The following is a 21,317-nucleotide window of genomic DNA, read 5'->3' as shown; positions in this document are numbered from 1 at the left end:
ACATCTCAGTCCACGGCGATAGATGCCGGGCGCTTACACACTGCGCTACCGACACACGTGTTTAAAGGTTCACAAACGCACGTTTATTTCTTACGCCTTCGCCCTCTCCCTGCGCCCTTGGCTGGCAAGGGTGGAGTCGCCGTCTAGGAGAAGTGAAATGAAGTACTGCATCATGGCACTAACGAGCGCCGACAGGGAGCGTTTCGACAGCCTCAGCGCAGTGGAGGCGTGTTCCCTGAAATTGACTCCCATTTTGCAATCAATAAAGTTGATGCTCAGCGTGCACACAGGGGCATGCTTAACGTGCACACACAAAAAACCCATATCCTTCGTTGACAGCATGCGCTACGAGCTTAAGACAAAAACTTACCTCGGGGAGGTGTCACATCCTTGTCTCATGATGGCACTCATGGTGAACCACAGACTGTTGAGCAGAGTGAACTGGCTCTTGGTCGTTCGCACTTTATCGCGCTTTTTCTCATCACTCAATATCCTTTCGCTATGGCGTGACCGGAACTCGCCAGATTGGCCGGCCATTATGACGTCGAGACCCGCACTACCGTATCCACTGCCACCGACACATCCAACACCGCCGCCACGACTCGGACTTCCCTGACACGACCAGCAGCAACGCTCGGTGGAGACGTAGCTGCTTCTCCACCGTGCTCCTCCCACGCGAGCCACGCAGCAGAGTAACAGGCTGACCACAACGTACGCCGCAGCCACGCACAACCACACGTCTGTGGACAGTGGAGATAGGAAGAAGAGGAGCGAGTGTTCGTGTTGGGGTTTCCGGTAGAGAATTCCTACTCCGAGAGTCATGAAAGGCATGGTGAAATCCACGACTGCTTCGCGTGCGTAGGTGATGGTGAGATCGCCAATCGCCAGGTCAGCCTCCTGCGATTAGAAAATAACATTCTTTATTGAAAGTTTTCTTCCACAATATTGCTTCTGGCATTGTTCCTCACAATTGCCTACGGCGTCAAATATTAGGAATAGCCGAGAATAAAGAGCAGGAAACGGGTAGATTGCGAAGAAGCGTGCTATGAGGCCGGAGAATCTCAGAAGAGTCCATTAGCGTACGGTGAACGCCATTTGCACGCTCTTGTATGAACGCCGTTCGTAACTGTCGTTTGGTTGCGCTTTGCACGATCTTGGGAAAACTAAAAATTCATATTCTGCCAAGCCCGTGTGGAACACAATATTGGCCTTTATATTCTGAACAACACATCGGTAGTGATTCCGAAACATTTCTCTATTTTGACTCTTTTCGAAGACCTGCTACCTTCTACTATGGTGCAAGGCGTTTTCATGACCCTTCCCCGGCTGCCGTTGATGGCACTGCTTAATGAAAGAGCGTGGCGTTCTATTTATGTTTATTGAGCGTCTACCAGAAAATAATAACTAGATGCAGTCATACACTGTACATAAGCAAACTTAGGGTATCTTATCATTTCTCACGTCATAATAAATATGAACATGTAACAAAATGAAAACGACATTATTGATTAGAAAGGGGAATATATGGTGAAGTCTAAAAATATTAGGACTATAACATTACGCCACTGCTTAAACGAATTCTCGTTGTAAATAAGCAGCACAATAAAATAGGAGGAGTGACACGGCAGTCTGGAGGAGCAATGTTTATACAGTAAAAGCTCGTTAATTCAAACTCGATTGATTCGAACACACAGGTAATTGGAACTTGCGCCCTGGTCCCGGCAAAGCCCTGTGTATTCCTACGGGGAAAACTCCCGATAATTCGAATGCGTCGGTATCCACAACAGTTAATTCCAACTGGAAGCCCCCTGGCTTTCTTCATTTCTTGCAGAAGTCGGCCCAGAGTGAACACAATGTGTTGCAAAACCAAACCAAACCAAATTTACTAGAGGTGCGAAACAAAGAACAGCAGCATTGCCCCGCAGATGAGATTTCGGACTTTGCGCTGGAGCTCGTGGGCAAGCTGCAAACGATGCTCATGGAGTCGTGACAGAAGCACAAGCAAATTCAAATTACTGGTTACTTTTAATTTTGATTGCGTTAACCCTGGGATGTAAGCGAACGTGCTTTGAAGCATAAATAGCGTCAAATACCTCGACATTAAGGCTCGCAGCTCACATTAATGCATGTCGCTGCTTGTTTCTGGCGTATCACTGGCTGATCAATTAATTTTGGTTTCTATTAGAGCTCCACGAAATTAATTTATGAAATCACCTGCCGCAAACATGCAGGATCGTCTAATTCGCGATAACAAGTCCAGAGGTGGCTGCTTTTGGTTCTGCCCGCGCAGCGTGCCGCGATGTCCGTTCATTTTAGCGCCCGCCCGCTAATTCGAACTGCGCTTAATTTGAAAAATTTGATAGACCCCTTCGAGTTCGAATCAACGAGCTTTTACAGTATAATGAAATACTTCAATCCCAAATAACAGTCTTCTCGCAATGGACGAATTCGTCTATACCAACGCCTCCTCTAGTAAGATGCCTGCCGAGTGAGTCAAAAACCTCCTGCCCTACCCTTTCCCTCGTTCACCGTTTCTAATGAGGGCAGTAGCTGGCGATCCTTGCGGTGGCCGCTTACAACACATTTGCGCATACGCACATTATCCCCCTCGACGTCACACCAGGCCAGCCCTATTGAAAACAATAGGGGAGAATGTGGCGTCATCTCTCGACAAGAGACCGCAACTCAAGGCAGGACGGCTACAATGGGATAGCCAGCGACGCCGCAGGCATGTTTCTAGAGGAGGCGTTGTCTCTACAGATTCTGCGCAGTTTTTTTTTTTTCCAGCGAGGCGGTGTCAAATGAACAATTCCTCAGGCTACGGCGTTTGCAATATAGCTGGATCAATATTGTTGTTATTGTTTCTCTTGTAACTCATGCCGTCAAATTGATATTTGACGTTTTCCAGATTTGGAAACACTCTCAAATTGCGACTCTTGGCTGAAGAACATTAAAATCATGTACCTAATTTCTAGCTATAAGTCTCATCTCACCTATAGCATACTGGCGCAAACATAAAGAAGACCTTGCTAACCGTTGGCTGGAAGTCTAGCAACGAGAAGCTTCCTGCTCAGTGACGTATTTGCGTACATGCAGATACTTTTTATGCAATATGTAAAATGCTAAAAATGCAATTTGAAGTGCGACATTGGCGTCAAATGCTGTCGTGTGCTGTCATCGTATGTTGTCGTAGCTTGGCCTACCGCAAACAAAACACGAATAGCTTAGCCATCTGTAGCATATTGAGCGCACGCTCACGGCAAGGAGAAGCCTGCTTCCTCTTGTTCTTCGAGCGCCCTGATTATTATAAGGGCGGATCACTTGAGGGGCTCGGACTGTCGTAAAAATAGAAAAACACAGGAAGGAAGCGAGAAAAATACAGAGAGGAAGAAAGGGAAACATAGGAAGAAGAATAGAAAGAGCAAGAAAGAGAAGGAAATAGATAAAGAGAGAGGAAGGTATACATATAAATACAGAGATAAAACACACAGAAAAGAACGGAAAAAGAGAAAAAGAATGAAAAAGAAAACCGAACAGCAACAAAGAAGGCTGCAGAGCTGTGCACTTCATTCAGGCTTGGCACCACCAGTGCGAAGCTGCTGCAATGTTTTTTTCGTGGATGAGTTTCGCCTAAACGGTATTAGACAGACAAAATCAAATCTCCCAGCGCCCAGCCAGAGGATAAAAACTGGACTGCTGAATTTTTGTAATGATACGGCTTTGTATTCGTATGGCATAACATCAAATGGCAAAAAATATTTCAGGCGTTCTATGCTTCAAACACCAGTATCACGCAAATGAAGAAACGACCACGCGGAATACTTCTTTAGAGAAATCCAGTAGCAGCCTTTCCGTAAATCCTCCGAAGCGTCAAACTGTAGAGCTTAATTTTTGATACTGACTACATATTATAAAATGTTATTTTTCGGTGCCGTATTTCAAGGCAACAAAACAACTGAAAATAGCTTGTTACTGATTATTTCACTTCAGCTTGAAGTAGAGGACGGAAATTCAAGACACAGTACGTAGTTAAGGCACAACGCGCGTATGCACATAAACTTAAAACGGCACAAATGATCGACATAGCGCAGATCCATTACAGCAGCATAGTAACGGAAATATTACGACGGGGCAATAAGAGATTTCGTCACAGAAACGGTTTTTTACGCTTATCAGTTTGGCTAGCATCCTAAGCTGTCTTCAAAATCCGACTATATTTCTTCAATAAAAGGTGCACCTAACAATTTTAGTGCAGTGGTCACAAAGGCGCCGAAACTAATTTGGAAACGAAAAGCGAATCAATATCGATCTTGCAACGGTGTTTCCCAATTTCCTCGGTCTTCATCTGCAGCAAAGTGTTCGAAAGAAATTTGAAATAAAAAAGTCACAGTTTCGCCGCAAGGGCGAAGCAATGAATGCGATAGCAAGGAACTAATAGTCTCAGTTGGAACAGCGCTTCTGTTGCAAAGGCGGCCGAAGCAGCGAAGGAAACTAGCGTGCTTCAAGTGTCGAGCTGTGACACCTGATAGTTCGCGCTCATCTTCTGTTTGTTCGTTTGGCGGCGTCCCTGAGCTCGAGTGACATTCGTACGCGCCGTAACATGAGCGCGGACATCACGGTGAAAGCGTGAAACATTCCTCTACCCCTCGCCACGAGAAAACCGCGCGAGCAGACAGCGGAAGAGCAAGCTTCTCCCATGCGCAAATATAAGAAGAAGCGAGCGAGCTCGCCGACGACTTTTAAATGCGCCCGTCGGGATCCTAGCGCCACCTCGCTGGTAATGAAGAAACGCTTATTATCGCCTGCTGTCTCCGAGTCCGTCCAGCGCTAAATGGTGTGTATATAACGCTCGCCGTTAGCTACGTGGAGGATCTGCGTTTCGTGGCGTAGTGGATAGCGCCGCTCGCTGCGCATCAAGAAGTCCCTGGTTCGATTCCGCGCTTCGGAAGCATTTTTCTGAGTTATTTTTCTTTGGGGCCTTTATATATATATACATACTTATACATATACGGTGCATGACGGCGGCGACGGCGACGGCAAAATCCAGCCGAGACTGTCCATATAATTGCTATCGCAATAAAAAGATGTTCACGTTAACACAAACGTAGCTGAGCGTTTGTTGTGCATTCTTTCGCCCGAGTGCGAAGGAATGGATGCTACAGCAACAAATTGTAATGTCACGCGAAGAACGGCAAGCAGCTCGAAACTTGCAACGCGCTGCTCAAGCAGACAGGGCGCACGGAAAGAACATACACAGGATGAGCGCGAACTAACAGTAACAGTTGTAACGCTCCTTTCGCAAAAGCGGCCGCTGCAGTGAGCGAAGTGACCTTCGCGCTCTCGACGCAAACTTGCGGTGAGAGCACAAGTACAAACCACCGCCATCACGAGATAATCCCGCGCATGGCGACCACGCCTTGTAGAGGCGCGCGTTCATCCGCGTGGGGCGACGACCTTTGAAGCGCGCTCTTCGAGCCCTTCGCGCCATCTCTCTAGTGATAACGAAAACACACTGATGTACCACTGATCCCTGACTACTGCCACCGGCAAATGGTGTATATAAATAGCTCGTCGTTAGCATGGCGAAGAACGTGTCGTCTGTGGCCGAATCATTTCGCTCCCCGCACTGCGGAGCGAGGGGTCGTAAGTTCGACTTCCAGTAACGGAACTTCTTTCTCTGTTTTTTTTCTTTGCCAACTGTTAGTCTTTATATTTTACGGCATCATATCCGTGACGCAAATACGTCAGCGGAGCCGTGGTGGACCCCGACATAAAACACTTTCGTGTTAAAAGAAAAAGAAACACACACACAAACATACAGGGGAAAGATAGAACAGACACATGAAGTGCGTACTCTCGTTGAGAAAGACTGGTCGATCGCAAAAAGCGCAGTAGCGCGTGCAGGGCCATTTTCTTCGACGTTGTGTCCGTTCGATGGCGCGGCATTCTTTCTTCCGACAGGGGTCGGTCATCCAACTCGTTGAGCGCGTTGGAAATAGATTGTCGCTGTGCAGTATACTGTGCGCAGTCGCAAAATATATGTCCAAATGTTTCTTCATTGCCGCAGTGGTCACAGTTTGCGGTGTCGGCTATCCCATTGTTTAAACAGCGCAAAAGACGAAGACATGAGACGGAGAACTACACAGGACAGGCGCTACACAGGACAGCGCCTGTCCTGTGTAGTTCACCGCCTCGTGTCTCCGTCTTTTGCGCTGTTTAAACAATGAAGTTAAACCAACTAGCCCAATTTTGCACATTGGTAAACGCAGCGCCCAAACATAGTCACACAAAAGCGTAGCGCCTACTCGACTACGCAGAAGTCCTTGGTTCGATTCCCGCACGAATCAAAGATTTTATTATTTACTTATTTGTATCTATCTTGAATTTTCGCTCACGGCCAACGACGCCGACGCCATAATTTCGGCGAAACGAGCTCTTTAATGTCATCGCGTTAATATTATCATCGCTGCAGCAAATGTAGACGAAGCGCACAGTACAGTTGAGTGAAATAACTGACGGGGCACATTTAAGTGACTTCTCCTCGAAAGACTTAGTTTTACATCAGAGTTCAATTGAAGCATTCGCCTGACGAAGTAGCAATCTAATTTCGCCAATTTTAAAACTTATTGCAATGAAGCGCTTCCGTTTTATAGGAGGTTTTAGGCTAAGAGAAACAAATTAACAGAAAGAAAATCGGAATGATGGGATATAAACGGAAGCGCACTAAAATGCTGAACAAGAGCGAAAATGCTAAGCAATAGCATCAGCTAATTCTTTATTTTCTTCTTGCGTTTCATTTTTTATACAGGCTACATGTTGCTTATATGCCGGCGCGCGCAGTTCTCTTCACTTCTTCCTTCCTATAGTCATAAGTCTCTAACGTGAACGCAACTTTCTTGTTTTCCCGTACGTTCATTAGTCAAAAGAAGGTGCTTTGGATTTGGGTTCTTACCATGTCAAGTAGCTCACGAACCATGCCATTCCAATGCCCGCGGGAGTCCCGGCTGCCGTAAGCACCATCTCTGACCAGCCGCAACTGGTAGTGAAAGCCCAACAGCCGGGACATTTCTCGCAGCAAATCCACGCAGAAGCCCTCGAAGCGATCGTTGCCAACAAGCTTTTGTGATGGTTCCTTGTCCATAATGTAAGGCGCATTCTGTTGCAAGAAAAAAACAACAACAACAAACCATCTATAACGATTGAACTGTCAGAAGTGAGCTGGCTCGTACAATGTTGCTAGAAAAATCTCCTTCCCCACTCCTTCCATGTACACAAATGTACTTGACGGAAAGAGAGCGCTAACTTTGCCATTACTTCTATAAAATTACATATCTTTCATTCGTACCACTGCGCTCTCTTGAACGACCGCACACGCACGGTTTTGTTTATTGGTAACACTTTCACGCGTAACTAGAAGTAACTCCGTGCTAGCGGTAAGCGAATGCACAGCGCTAATATTGAGAGAAATTGAGCCATCTTTAGTCTACCTTTGGTTTCTGTCAAATATTTAAAATATACACCCGCGTATCTTGAGCTATTACATGATCTAGTGTGAACCAAGTTTAGCTTGCGTAGCTTTATAGCAGGTGTCGCGTTTTATAGAATCTATGGCTGCCAGCCTAAAATCAGGAGATCGGGCTTTGTATACGTGCGGTATATTCATAAAATTTTATTAGCACGTTTGAACAAACTGAAAAGAACTTGGCGGAAGCATGTGGATTCCGACATCACAAGGACTGCAATTTATTACATACCAATATCGTAGTAATCCTGAAAGTTTTGTTCTTCAGTGCGCTCAAGATTTCTTGCTGAAACATCTTCTCCGTCTGGGTCATGGTGAGACCGGTGGATGCACTCCAAGTTCCAACCTGAGCGAAAGAAAAAGCGCCGGGAGGAAGTAGATCAATGGGCCTCAGTGGGACACTACCTTAGCTGGAACAGCCGAGCGCGAGCTTTTGGCGTTAGCTCTGCGATCCTTGTGTCAGTTTTCGCGGCCAGCTTTTAACGTCCATAAACCTCCTTCTGAAGCGCTATACTTGTCGCCAATAAACTCCGTTCCAAAAGAAAGGACCCGCAGCTGATGTAGCGAGAGTAAAGCATTCACAAATATCGGTGTGCTCTTGTTCCCTAACGATAAATTACTCATGCCTCTGATATTTCCTAAGACGAAAAATGCCTTACACGTCCTAAAGGTTGTAGCCTTCTTCAATAATACCCGAAACAATCCAAAGCACCGTACGATGTGAAATATTGTAACGACGTGGGATCGACGAGGACACGGAGAACGATATCTTTTAGTTTTCTTTGAGAAAATGCCTAACTAAGAAGGGCTGAATGTCAGACAATTGAAAGTTCAACAATCGTCTCTTCATGCCTTTTTTTCTGGCATATGCAACAGCACAAGGTATACGCTCCTAATGAGGAATTATGCAAATTATCATTAGTGATTTAAAAGTCGACACTACTCCGGTACCCTCCACTGCGGCGTCTCTTGTGCTGGTTATCTTGTATCTTGTTTATCTTGTAATGTTCTTGTATTATCTTGTATCTTGATATCTTGTTTTTCAGGCGTAAAACTCCAGCAATTATGATTATAACAGTCAACATTACGGTGTTTGCGTTCTTTTACGTTTGATTTAGTAAGCTCAGAAACGTTTGCAGTGCTAAGTGCCGGCGCTACCATGTCAGCGCTAGGATGCAATGAGCTAACATTTAATGCCATCATATGGCAAGTAAAGTGTTAGTTAATAAGCAGACACCATTTATGACCACGCCTTATTATCTAAGCCGAGACAAAATACCTGCTGGAGTTCCTGAGGACAAATTGTCTGTGCACCGTGTTCGCAAATGCATCATATGTTTTACTTTTTTTGTTGTTGCCGTTTACTTTTCCTTGCAATTTTGAACATTCCCCATGATGAGTATCAAACAAAGACTAATCCGCTTAGCCTTAAGTGTTTTTTTGTCCTTTCTGGTGTGGTTTTGATTAACGTTCACATTGTGTAGTGAAATATTGAAGTAATAATTAAACTTCCTGCGTTAAGACCACGCGAAAATTTTAAGGCGGTATATCTCATGCACTGTGAAAGGAGTAAAAGGAAATTTGACCTTGTGCATGATATCGGAACTCAATTGTGTAGAACTTAAACGTAGAAATGGAGCTTGGTTTTAAAAAACGCGACTTTGTTGAACATTTCTGCAGATTATAGTGCCCTACTTTTGGAATTTCTTCCTTTAAGAACATCTGCGTGGATTACTATACATTGCTTGAGATTATCAGAAGATCATTCATGCAGAACAAAGCACTATTCAGTTGTACCTTTTTAGCTGTACCAACGTACTGTTTAGTTGTAGCGCCTGGAGGCTTGTTAACGCAGGCTTTACTCATTTTAATAACTGAACTGCATGGCAATATCACACAACAAATAAAACTTGAAGAATAACGCTTGCGTTGATCTGGGACACAAGCGGTACGGATTGTAGGTAATAAGCCATGCAAGGAAGCAACATTTGCCTTTGAATGTGCTATTCATCCTTCACATATCGCCATTAAGATGAGGTCTGACTGTACGTAATCCGCAATAAATGAACGACCATAATACTGGAAAACTCCATCAGGTCGGGGAATACAACTGAATAATGTAATAAAATAAACTGCTGGTTCCACTACTGAGGTGTCACGCGATTTTCAAATATATGTGGGCCTCTTAATAACGTTGACGTGAAAATTTTCACCAGCCCCAAAGATTGTATACTTGGCTGTTGACGGCCTCCGCCATATTGCCATGTCGGTTTTGTGATGCTTTTCAATAACTGCGTTGCGCTGTTGCGCAGTCGCTTCAGGCCATGCATCTCCACGCTAAAAAAGTTTCGATACCTTGTAACATTACTGCAACTTCTAAGTTTTGACAGCCTACTTTAAGCAATTGCCTGCTTCAGGAGATAATTAACTTTGCTTAAAACTGTTAGCTGCTCTTCTTACACTTTACGAGTTTTAATAATGTACTCAGCGCATGCAATCGCCCCGATCTCCTGCCCCCACGACGACCACCACTTCTTTCCGCCACGTTTCACAACCATCCTGCCACTGTCGGCACTTCTTACGCTGTCAAGCAGGCACAGACTACGAATCTTGCGAGCGTTTGCCAGAGAAAGGCGTGCTTCTGCAAGCGTGTATCATGAAGCAGGGCACGTCCTCGGCGCTTTCAAAGCTTTTTTTTTTTTTTTTGAAGAAATGATGAGCAGCAGCATAAAACTACGTTGAAGTGGAAATAAGATGCACGTGGTTGATATGAACGCGGGAACAGTCTAGTGTAGGGAGCATTCTGTGCACGTCTCTTTCATGGAGACAGCCATGGACCAGTACGGTCTTCGGTGGAATCGGTGAAGGAAAAGCGGAATGAAGAATGGAAACTGTGCACTCGTGTATAGAAGCTGTGGTGTGCGTGTTCGGGGCATCAAGTTTCAATTGGGCGATCGTTAAAACGCTTCTTGATATTCGTGTCTTTCTGAGGAAACCGGCTACGCCTATTATAATGGGTGACATTACAGCAGAACAATGTCTGGAGAAACTTGCGCACGGAATTTATGCGCCGCAAGTGAAGAAATGTAACGTTTGAAATTCCCGCAGTTACGCCTCAAATATAGAAAAAAAAAAAACATTCTCATTCTCTATGTGTAGTGTTACGCGTAATAAAGATGTCCTGATGTGTGACCTGACTCGTGCACAAGTGTTTAACATCACCTTTGTTCTGTTCCACAAGAAATGCATACATCGTCGTCATCACCATCATCATATATATTCTCTTAAATGCTCCTGCCTTTCCCCTGCTGCCTTTAAAAAAATCTTCCTTATCATTCAGCTGTACTAAAGTAAGAGCTAATAAGGGCTACTCGTCATTGATTGGCATAATGAAAGTAAAGATATACACGATAAACTGACGCGTGGCAAATAGAAAACATGTTATTATGCACCTACCGATGCCAGCCCCGCTCGCTTCATTCGCACCACTTGCAGAGAAAGATTGTGCCGGCGTCCCATCGAATCCATATGAATGGCTCCGGTGAGTCCTGAAATGCGTGTCTGCAGCACGCAAAGGTAATACGGTGAACGAGAAATATTATTCAAAGTCCGCTTCGCGCTCGTTTGCATCCCTTGTATTTATTTATCCGGATATTTACATGCAAACCTCGACTTTTCATGTATGTGATTAATGTATTTTTTTTTTACTGATGTGAGGAGACCTTGGCGCAAAAATACTACTAACGCTACTCCTAAACTCTTATTGTCAAGCAGCGTTCTCACAGTAAAACGACGACGCGAAAAAAAAATTGCGAGGCATTATAAAGGCAACATCTTTTAAATGTGCAAAGAAAATGTGATTTGACCAAAGTTCACAGAGCTGCGGTGTATATCATATTGATCCGCTCAGTGACTTCGAAATGACGTCATCCTTAGGTAGAATTACGAAAACACTTGTTCACCGGTTGAGGTTAAGCAATACGCAGACTAAACATTTTTTAGATAGAATCGGCAGTGCTTGAACTCCCGAATGCGAATGTGCATTTGTAGACGAAGATGTAGGCTACCCCCTTCTTTGACTGCCCACATCATGACACACCGAGACGCCGTCTTAATTAAGAACCTATGGCATTAGACCACAGACGGTTCAGTATGGAGCAACTTCTGGGCTGATGACCAACCAGAGCATTACAGAAGTACGCTTTAAAAACACTTTCTTAAAGGCAGCGCCATTGTTGCCAGTTATTAAAACATTTATGTTCCTATTACTTGTTATATGTATGTCCTATACATTATTAATATATTTAATATATGTATGTCCTAGTTATCATGTGGTATCTGTTATGTTGCCCAATTGTGAAGATTCATCTCCATGATGACTAGCGCCATTATTAGGGGCTATATTAATTGCACCTCGGGCATTTTCTTTTGTATTATCAAAATATGATCAGCCTAAATTGTCTATTTTATGCGCAAAACATTGTTTATGTTTTGATATTACCGTGAGTAGGGTTTTTGTGCGAATAATATTGTTTCGAGAGACACGCATGGAATCAAAGATAAGGCTTTTGTGTAAGGATTTTCTGAGGGGCCCTCGGATAATCGTCTTACGCATCGATTACCCTAATCCTCGTCTGTTATCACAGTCCAAAACACTCGGCTGAGCCCATAAACAATGCCGGAGCGGTTACGCTCAGCCATTGAAGCAATGTATTATATTTAAATACATTAAAGCGTGCCAGTGCGACCATTAATTGATAATACGTGACACGCTGTAAACAACGCGGAGCCAATATCCTTTGATAGTACGTCAAGCTAAACAAGATAGCAGTATGGCATGCATGTCAATTAAGAGCCGAAGCTATCTTTCTTAATGCGCACTTCTTATCTCCTATTTAAACAACACAGGCGCTGATTGTACGGGATTAAGTTGTTTTGATACCGGGTAGAAAAAAAAAAGTTTTTCACATGAACCCTACGTACCTGGAAAAAAAATAATAGGAAATAAAAAGAAGGAAGGTAAAAAGTGTGGTATCACTCTTTTGAACATGATGAAATTGGTTTGATTACCTTTAGTAGCTTCTGTATTTCAGTAGTGGGGCTCGGCAGAACTGGGGCACGTGGATGCGACCTAAATATCTCAATAACGCACAAACTGCAACAGTGCAGTGTACTGGATACCCACACCTAATGTCAGTGGCTTTAAAAATAACGCAAGTAGTGCTACAAGCACACATTAAGATTACTCCAGCCGCGTTCTTTGGAGAAAAAGGAATAAAGGCTAGCCTGATTGTCTTGGTGTTTAACCTCTGATAAACACGTACAAAAAGCGAAGCTTTGGTTTGTGCTAGTTCACCATACATACTTATGCGAATATATGAATGCTTCTGTTCGCTAATGAATGAAATTAGTTGGTTGGCAGCACCAGTCTTGACTACAGTGTTTTTTTTTCCTCGTCTGCCTCGCGCCTAAATGTGTGTTAAAAGCGAATGCCTTCTCTGCATTGTGGTGACTATCCGTACTATTGTGGTATATAGACAACTATATAGATGTATTCATGCCTTACCAAATTGCAGTATATGCATAAATACTCGCGTATGATTTGACAGCTACAAGTAATTAGAAAATAATAGAAATACATTTTCATAACTATTACAACTTCATTTATTTCACAGTAAAAATAAAAGTCAGCAGCCCTTCTGGTCATCATGGATCCGGGGCATCCTGATCAATCACGTGGGCTAGTGCAAGGTGCTCTAAAACACTACAGCCAATACTAAATATTTTGATGTCCACATGCATTTGTTTATCCCATTAATTTAATTGGCACACAGTCAGACTTTGAAAGCCTTATTCTTCCTCCAATGCACACAGCAGTAAGGACTATCCTTAACATCGGCAATTGTCTCTTGTCCCTAGGTGCTAACATTACGTCGTGCGCAATGTACCCTTCTTTAATTTCACTATATCGAACAAGATTAAAAAATCAATTTTATGTAAGGAGCAATGAAACATCTCAAATTCTCTCTGCACATAGTGCCTACGAATACACGACACAAATTGTCGGGAGTTTGTAGCAGCACACACCTGTTTAACTACGTCGACAAAGGCCTGCGACTGCGGTCTATGTCGTGATGCCTGCTGCCCGGGGCATCGTACGCTAGGTGGCCGAGCAAGCATCCGTTCCGCCGCTAGCCTCTGGACAGCGCGTACCAGGAGGTCCAGTGCATCTTGTGTCAGAGCCGCATCTGTCTGGATGTAAGCAGAAGCAGCCGGTAGTATCATGTTTTTAGGCTTTCTTTTTTTTTTGTCATGGAGAACTGTGTCACTGAAGCCTGGCCGTCACAAACTGCCACTTCGTAACCTAACTCGACATAAAGTGATACTGCAATGCTTAGACCCATCGAATCTTGAACTGTTTTACGCTTATATAATGGTCGTTTCGCACTCGGTGTCGCCGAATTAAGATGCGATTCATGGCTTTGTCCCGTGCCCCAGACCGGGGCATGAGACAAACACTAAGGAATTGATATTTTTTTCTTGGTTGGGCTTGAACACTGCAATTCGTTGCTCCCTCCTCGCTTTGTTTCCTCCATGGCTTGTATTCAAGCCGCCATAGCGACAATGGCATGTAGTTTATTTTTTATAATAATAATCATCATCACCAGCCTGACTGCGTCCACTACAGTGCAAAGTCACCTCTCATGTTTCTCGAGTTAACCTGGTCATGTGCTCGCTGCGCCCACGTCATCCCCTCAAACGTCTTAAACACTTCTACCCGCTTAACTTTCTTCTATATTGAGCACAATCAAATATCTTTATGAGGACGGGCTCAAGACTTTGAAGGTGCGCCTGTGTACAGGTGCGTTCGCTGTAATGATCGCGCTCTGTAACGCCTGAGATGTCAAGGAATACATCCTTGTACAATTCACATCGTTGTAGAGGTAGTCGACAGTACTTAGACAGGATAGCTTTTCCCTATATTCGAGGAAGGTAAAAGACACGCATCGCCATCTCACCCGTATAGGCTTTCTGGATGCCCTTTGTCCGTGGAACATCGGATGGAAGCCACTACGAGAGTAGGCGTCTCGTACTGCCGCAATGTCGTGTTCCCACAGTTCTTTCTTTACTAGCACAAAACCACTGAGATTGGTCCCCGAGTTTTGGAAGTCCGACAGGTCCACTGTATGCAAATCCTGCGTCGAAAAATATCGAAGCTCAGTGAGAGGGAGAGAGATTCAGACGAAGAGGTAGCAAGAGAGAGTAATCAGGTCAACAGTGCCTTTGGCTACTCTGCAGCGAGGGATGGCGTAAGGGAAATAAACATGAGTCTGCTCGACTGGGCTAGTCTTGACACTAAAAATAAAAAGATGGCGAGAGCTTGCACTCGGCCGCGCAAGGCCTGAGACACGCCGAAGCCGGCCGATCGCGGCGCCGCTCGTACTTGGCTTTCTGGTAGGCTGGATCCTGACGTAAAGTTTGCAAACGCGCTGCATTGCACTCACGGTGATCGGCAGTATCTTCTCGTCGTCTTTTCTTCTGCCTTTCCCTGGCCGCGTATTCTGGATCTGCTCGTCCTTGCCGTTCTCGTACAGCGACAAGCCTCGCTTAACGATGCGCTGCTGCTTCTTTGGAAGTACGTACATTCTTTGCGTGTCCTGTGGCTGTATCTAATAGCGCGGAGGAAGCACACCGAACTCGGTTGCGCGAGGTGTCTCAGTCGCTGGCCGTGGCTTAGCGGTAGCAGCTCAATGGTTGTCGCTACTGCGCATGGCTTTTCGTGAAACGCGCACGTTTTACGGCTGGTTTAAAGAGCTTCGCTCTTAAAAAACATAAAGAAACAGATGTTTAGAGAGGAAGAAGTGCAGACGACAAGCATGGTGCCGCGTCTGTCGCCTGCTGCGCAGGCGCGTGCGGCATCTTACGGACGCGTACTGGAAATTTTCGCAACTACCAAAAGGAACATATTATGGCTTAGTGTGCACTTCACAACTGTACTTGCAGTAGGCATTCTAAGATAGTTTGAAACGGTCAACGTTACGCACACAAACGTTCCTTTCCATTGGCATGGTTGAAAGCGATGCGCACGAGGTCCGATCGCGCTATCGGTGTCCTACTCTTGTAGGCGAACCTCAAGCGTACTGAAAGTTTTTTTTTTACGCACCATGCGAAACACGGCGTTCTTACGGGTGCAATGTGTACAACACTAAATATTCTATTGTACAAAACACGTATACTCTCACAAAGAGCACGCGGGAAGCACCTACACGAACGAGCACACGCACAGAATATGTGCAAATCCGTTTTACCATCCATCTCCCATTCCTCCCTCTTAAATCCTTAAGCGTGCATACAAACCCACAACGTAGTACGGCTTCAGCGCTCGTACTTGGCAAAAACATTCAATTAAATATGTTACGCAATTAGGACCAGGTTCCGCTATTGCATATGTTGTTCGAAGGTCTTGCCGTTGTTAGTTGAAATTTTTCATATATTTTGATATAGTTGTTTTGAAAATTCTATTCGCTCATTTCAGCCGATGTACTGCCGTGAAGCAATGAAAAATCAGTTTCACCACAAGGGCGAAGCAACGAATACGATAGCGACAAATTGTAATTTTATACACACTGACACTGCCAGCTGTTTGGGATCCGGCCTCGCGTGACCACGCCCTTATAATCAATGTTCACAGACTGCTCCCCCCCTCTCCCGGCGTCCCTGCATGCTCCTTCAAAACGGGCGGAGCGTTTCCTCTCTGTTTGAGCAGCAATCGGCGGCAGACGTCGCATGCGGGCTGACATCACAATAGCCCTCCGTGCGACGGAGCTCAGCCGGGTCGTTTCATCGCTTCTTGATCCGCGTTCGTCGCCCTCACTCGCGCTCTGTTACCCGCAGGTATAACATACCTTGTGCGGGGGGATGTTATCGATTTTGCATTTATATTTAACATGACGGCGACGGTGACGGCAAAAACCCGCCGAGGGTGTCCATATAATTGCTATTGCAGTCAGCTTCTACTTAATTAGATTAAAGCGTACCTAAATGACAGGAAGCAACTTGTGAAATTTGAAGACTCTGTATCTAGTTCGCTGGAAGTGTTTTCGGGAATACCACTGGGCTCAGTGCTTGGGCTCTTGTGATCTTTGATATATGTGAATGATATGGCAGATATAGCAATACCTGCTGTAAAGCTCTAACTGTGTGCTGATGATTGTTTAATATATGAGCGAGTGATTAGTAGGAATGACCAGTTGAATATTGCCCGATGCCTGCAGAAATTACACTTGCGGTGTCAAGCTCCGGGAATGGAAATGAATTATTCCAAGTCAACTGTTATCCGCCTTTCTAGAAAACAAGCGAATATTCTATTCGAATATGACATCGGGAATCATACTTTGTTGGCAGTGCATGCATTTCTGTACTTATCTCTCAAAATTATGCATAACCTAAAGTGGCATACACATATCGATAATGCGTGCTATAGCGTATCACAGTTGTACTTAATAAGAAGAAAAACCACCGGGCGCAACTACGCAAGTAAAACTTCTTGATTTTAAAACATTTATACGAGCGACACTTGAATATGCCAGTATTGTGTGGAGTCCTCACCAGAAAGCATCGGTAAATAAACTAGAAAAAGTACAACGGCTCGCTTTGTTTGTTCGAAATATGAGACGAATGACTCAGTCACCGAAATGTTACAGTTTTGCAGTTTGGAGAAATTGAAAAATCGTTGACTTAAAAGTAGATAAAAGTTCACTGTTCAGTTAATGGAAGGCGATTTTAAAATTACCAGAGACGACTGCCGAAAGCTACCTGGGAAATGATGCGAGGTGGCAAATCACATACGGGTGCCGCAGTCTTAATTTGCGTTAATAAAGATGTCGCGGTATTCTTTCTTCCCTGAAGTAATTTAGGCATGGAATGGATTAACGAGTGATGTAGTAAATTCTAATGATGTTCATAAATCTATGCACCTAGTTGAGATATATCTATTTACCGTGACTATTAACCTGAGCTTTATTTTTTTAAACAGGCATTCACATGTGTCTTGTCGTTTGGTTGTAAGAGGGCTTTTATATCTTTTTGTAAGTGTATATGTCTAGGTTATTGCTGTAATTTTTATAGTTATGTGCCTACTTCATTGATGCAGAGTGTCGTACCTCCCTGTAATAACCCTCAAGACAGGGTTAACATTACTTCTAAATAAATAAATAAATACGTAACAAAGGCTGAAAGGCAATGTTGAAGATTTCTGTGTATGGGAAGGTGTCACAAACGTCTGGAAGCCTGGCGCACGGCCCTTCGTCGAGGGAGGGCGCCGTGGCGTCGGAAGAGAAACTTCCCACTGCTGGCTCTCGGAGAAGGGCGCTCTTGGTGCTTTCTGCAGCAAAAAGCACGTGCTGGGGGAGAGCGACTGGGGTGGAGGTGCCTAATCTGGAGAAGAATTTTCGCCTTAGGCAGTTGACGTTGAACCAACGATGTGCGCGGTCATCTGTGTCGCCAGTCTCGCGTAGGCGCCGAGCGTGGAGCGTCCCGCGCAACGAATCGAGTCGGCATCAACACCGGGCATCCTCGTCGTCTACCGAAGCTGGCGAGACCGCGAGCGGTACCACATCGACTCCCCTACGAGTACCACGAGCTGGCGCGGTCCAACGGAACTTCTTATTGTAATTTTTTCTGTCGTTGCTTTTATTATTTTAATTAGATTTAAATTTTGCTGTCCGTGTGTCCATTGTCCAAGATAAAGAATAATTTTGGAACATTCCATCCAGCAAGTCAGTAGGAACATTATGCGTTCAAGCAGATTTTTTTTTTTTGGAACCGTAGATCGAATTTGATTAGTATCGTTTGCATAATACCAGTCCAGCTTCAGATAGTGAAATGGAGTTAAGGATGAACAGCCCGGCTTCATTTTGTGGCGAATCTCTGTTTTTGCCAAGGTCACACAAGGACACGTGGTGCGCATAAGAATTGGCAAACTTGTGCGTGGCATCAGCATAGATGGCGGGCAACATGCGCAGCGTCTTGGCCACGCGTTTGCCATTGTGCACTGAATTTCGCCACAGGCTCGCAACGCGTTACGTTGGGTTTCCTCGATGCAAACCAGCCTGCTGTTGGGCGGAAGACGCGCGCGCATCGGCTGACACGAGAGAAAAGGTCGGAAACAGTGTATTGTCTGTGCAAATAAAAACAAAAATGGCTACTTAGTGCGCCAGAACAGAAGATCAAAAGTAGCCAGAAGGTAGCCATGGATCCAACCTGAAATTTTCGTCGCCAGACAGAGTCGTAAAGTAGCCAATTTCGCGCAAAGTGGCCCCCAGTGCAACCCTGTCGGGCGCCTCCCAATTTAACCCTGACTACGCCCTGGTTTGCAGCCACACGTCACCAGTAGCAACATTTTACTTTAAATTCTTGCTATCGCCCACGCCCCCCTGCGGGTGCGCAAGTTTCTAAAGCACGGGCAGCGATACCGTTGCTTTGAGCGAGGCGTAAATAATTTTTAGCTTATTCAACGGGTGTGCAGGCTTCAATGCATTATATACATGTATTTAGCCGCCTTTTGCTGTAATTTCTGCTTTTCCCTTACGTGCTCCGAGGTTTCGATACGGCTGTCTTGGTTATCATCCCGTAAAACAAATACTCAGCACCGCGAAAACTACTTTTCGCTGTGATAGGGTAAAACGGACCACCTTTGGGCGTTTCGTCAAACTTCAGAGCTTGAGCGTGGCGCTATCTTACGCTCTGCTGCGACGCGGAGCGAAATTATTCACTTTCGAAACGGACATCCGGTAATGGATTACATATTTAGAGGGCACTTTCATACCAGGAAGGAAAAACCTGCGCGCTGCAGAAGTGTTAATCTCCCTGCACGTTTGAGAGTGGAAACTACCACTTGCAACCTAGAATACTACTATTTTGGCCGTCTCTTTCACGGATCTAGAAAAGAACGCACAGCGCGCTCTAAATGCTTCAACATGTTGAGACAATGGTGACACCCGCAGGCGCTGCACGAAAACATATGGTTGATCGGTCCTTTTAGGATTTTTTTTTTACTAAATGTGTTTAAGCAGAGGTTGGTGCCTATACATGGCTCCGCCGGATACTTCTCTTCCCTCACTTATTAATTTGCGTCACGAACCTATTTCTTTTGTTACATTCGTTGACCCCAGGGGTATAACAAAATATGGCGAAATTTTACATAAAGAGTATTCCGTGGTCAATCCGCTTTGAAGTGTAATTGAATAAATAAAATGTGTTCTAGGATATTTGTGAAGCGTAAAACGTTGGGCCGGTTGGTTCGGCCCAGCTTTTCGCGCTGGGTAGGTAGGATATTGGAACGCCCAGGGTCACCGTGCTCCAAGCCTATAAGAATCAGTGTGGATCGGATCTAACGTGCCTCATATGGTGTCGCCATTGGTTGTAATATGCACACAGAGCGTTCCTTATTCAGCGCATGGGATAGCTCCGTGAATGTTACCAATAGATTACTTGAAAATGGCGGCACTTCACGTAGGTGTAGTAAGTAGTCCATAAAAATTTCAGTAACCACAGTGTATGAACTGAGCATGTTTTTTTATGACGTTAATATTCGGTAGACAGCACAATATCATGCATATACCTCACGTATTGCCTCGTGCTGTGATTTTTTTTTTTCGTTTTCATTTCTAACGTTCTTCCTTACAGGTGATACCTTCCTTACAGATGATACCTCGCTTCTCCGCAGAATGACGAATAATGTCGTGGTGGGTGCTTCCCAACTTCCCAAAAATTATGATATGTAGCGCAGGGGGTACGTTGCTAGTGTAGTTGTATTAGTAGCCACAAGGGAGTTTATAAGGGGCTCTAGAAATGCCGCTCTTTCAGCTTTCCCTGTGACTGTGGTGCGCTTTCCGCGCATACCTGGCATTTTTTAAATTTTGATTTCTAACGTTCTTCCTTGGTTATCTGAATATTCACGCTTCCCTTGAGCATCATCTTTTCCGTTGTCATCTTTTAACCATCGTAAGCTGCGCATTTTATATTCTTTTTTTTTAAATAAATCTGTCATGCATGCCTAGGGCTGGGTCACGTTGATGACGCTGATGCGCGTTATATATGTGTGGCTCCTCCAGTAAACCTGAGTTGTTAATCAGCGCAGTGTGGCGTCTTCTTTTCCTTTCGTCTGTGTCAGTACTACTGAATCCAGAAAAATGGCAGGAAGTGGAAGACACAAGCTTGCGATGAAAAATCCGTAAACAGGTGGTGGGCGCTCGAGCCGACGTTTCGGCAAGTGGACTTTGCTTCTTCAAGGCTGGAAATGATTTCAGTTCCAGCCTTGAAGCAAATCAGTTCCAGCCTTGAAGAAGACAAGTCCACTTGTCGAAACGTCAGTCGGAGCACCCAGTACTACTGAAGCCACATAAGAAACTTCGACTATGCGCCCATTGTTCCAACTGGCAGAGCGCAATATCACCACTGCCAAAAGGACATGTTTACGGGACCCTTCTGTATCAGTGCTTTTCATATACATCGATAAAATTTGAACCAATCACCGCGAACCTACACACTACGCATTTCAGTCCATATTTGTAATATATTCTTATTTTACTTATGCATACTGTAGCCCGTTCGGGCTATGACAGGGGTGGACGAAATATGAGTTGATAGTAAACTTATCAGCCGCAACTGGCATGCCTGGCTGTAAGCAAAATCACTTGTCGCATATTGCATAAACCATGTAATAGCGTTATTACAACTCAGTCGTCACGATAAACTGAGTCATCACATCGTAAATACATATTTTAACAAAATT

The 21,317-nt window shown here is 44.6% G+C and overlaps 1 pseudogene; it reads right to left on the bottom strand.

The window, feature by feature from the left end:
• The window catches only part of LOC119396006 (glutamate receptor ionotropic, kainate 2-like), a 46,101-nt pseudogene that overhangs the window by 10,291 nt on the left and 14,493 nt on the right, over positions 1–21,317 (bottom strand).

This window comes from Rhipicephalus sanguineus, chromosome 6 (assembly GCF_013339695.2).
Source record: "Rhipicephalus sanguineus isolate Rsan-2018 chromosome 6, BIME_Rsan_1.4, whole genome shotgun sequence".
Classification (NCBI taxonomy): Eukaryota; Metazoa; Arthropoda; class Arachnida; order Ixodida; family Ixodidae; genus Rhipicephalus; species Rhipicephalus sanguineus.
This window is presented reverse-complemented; position numbering and strand designations above follow the sequence as displayed.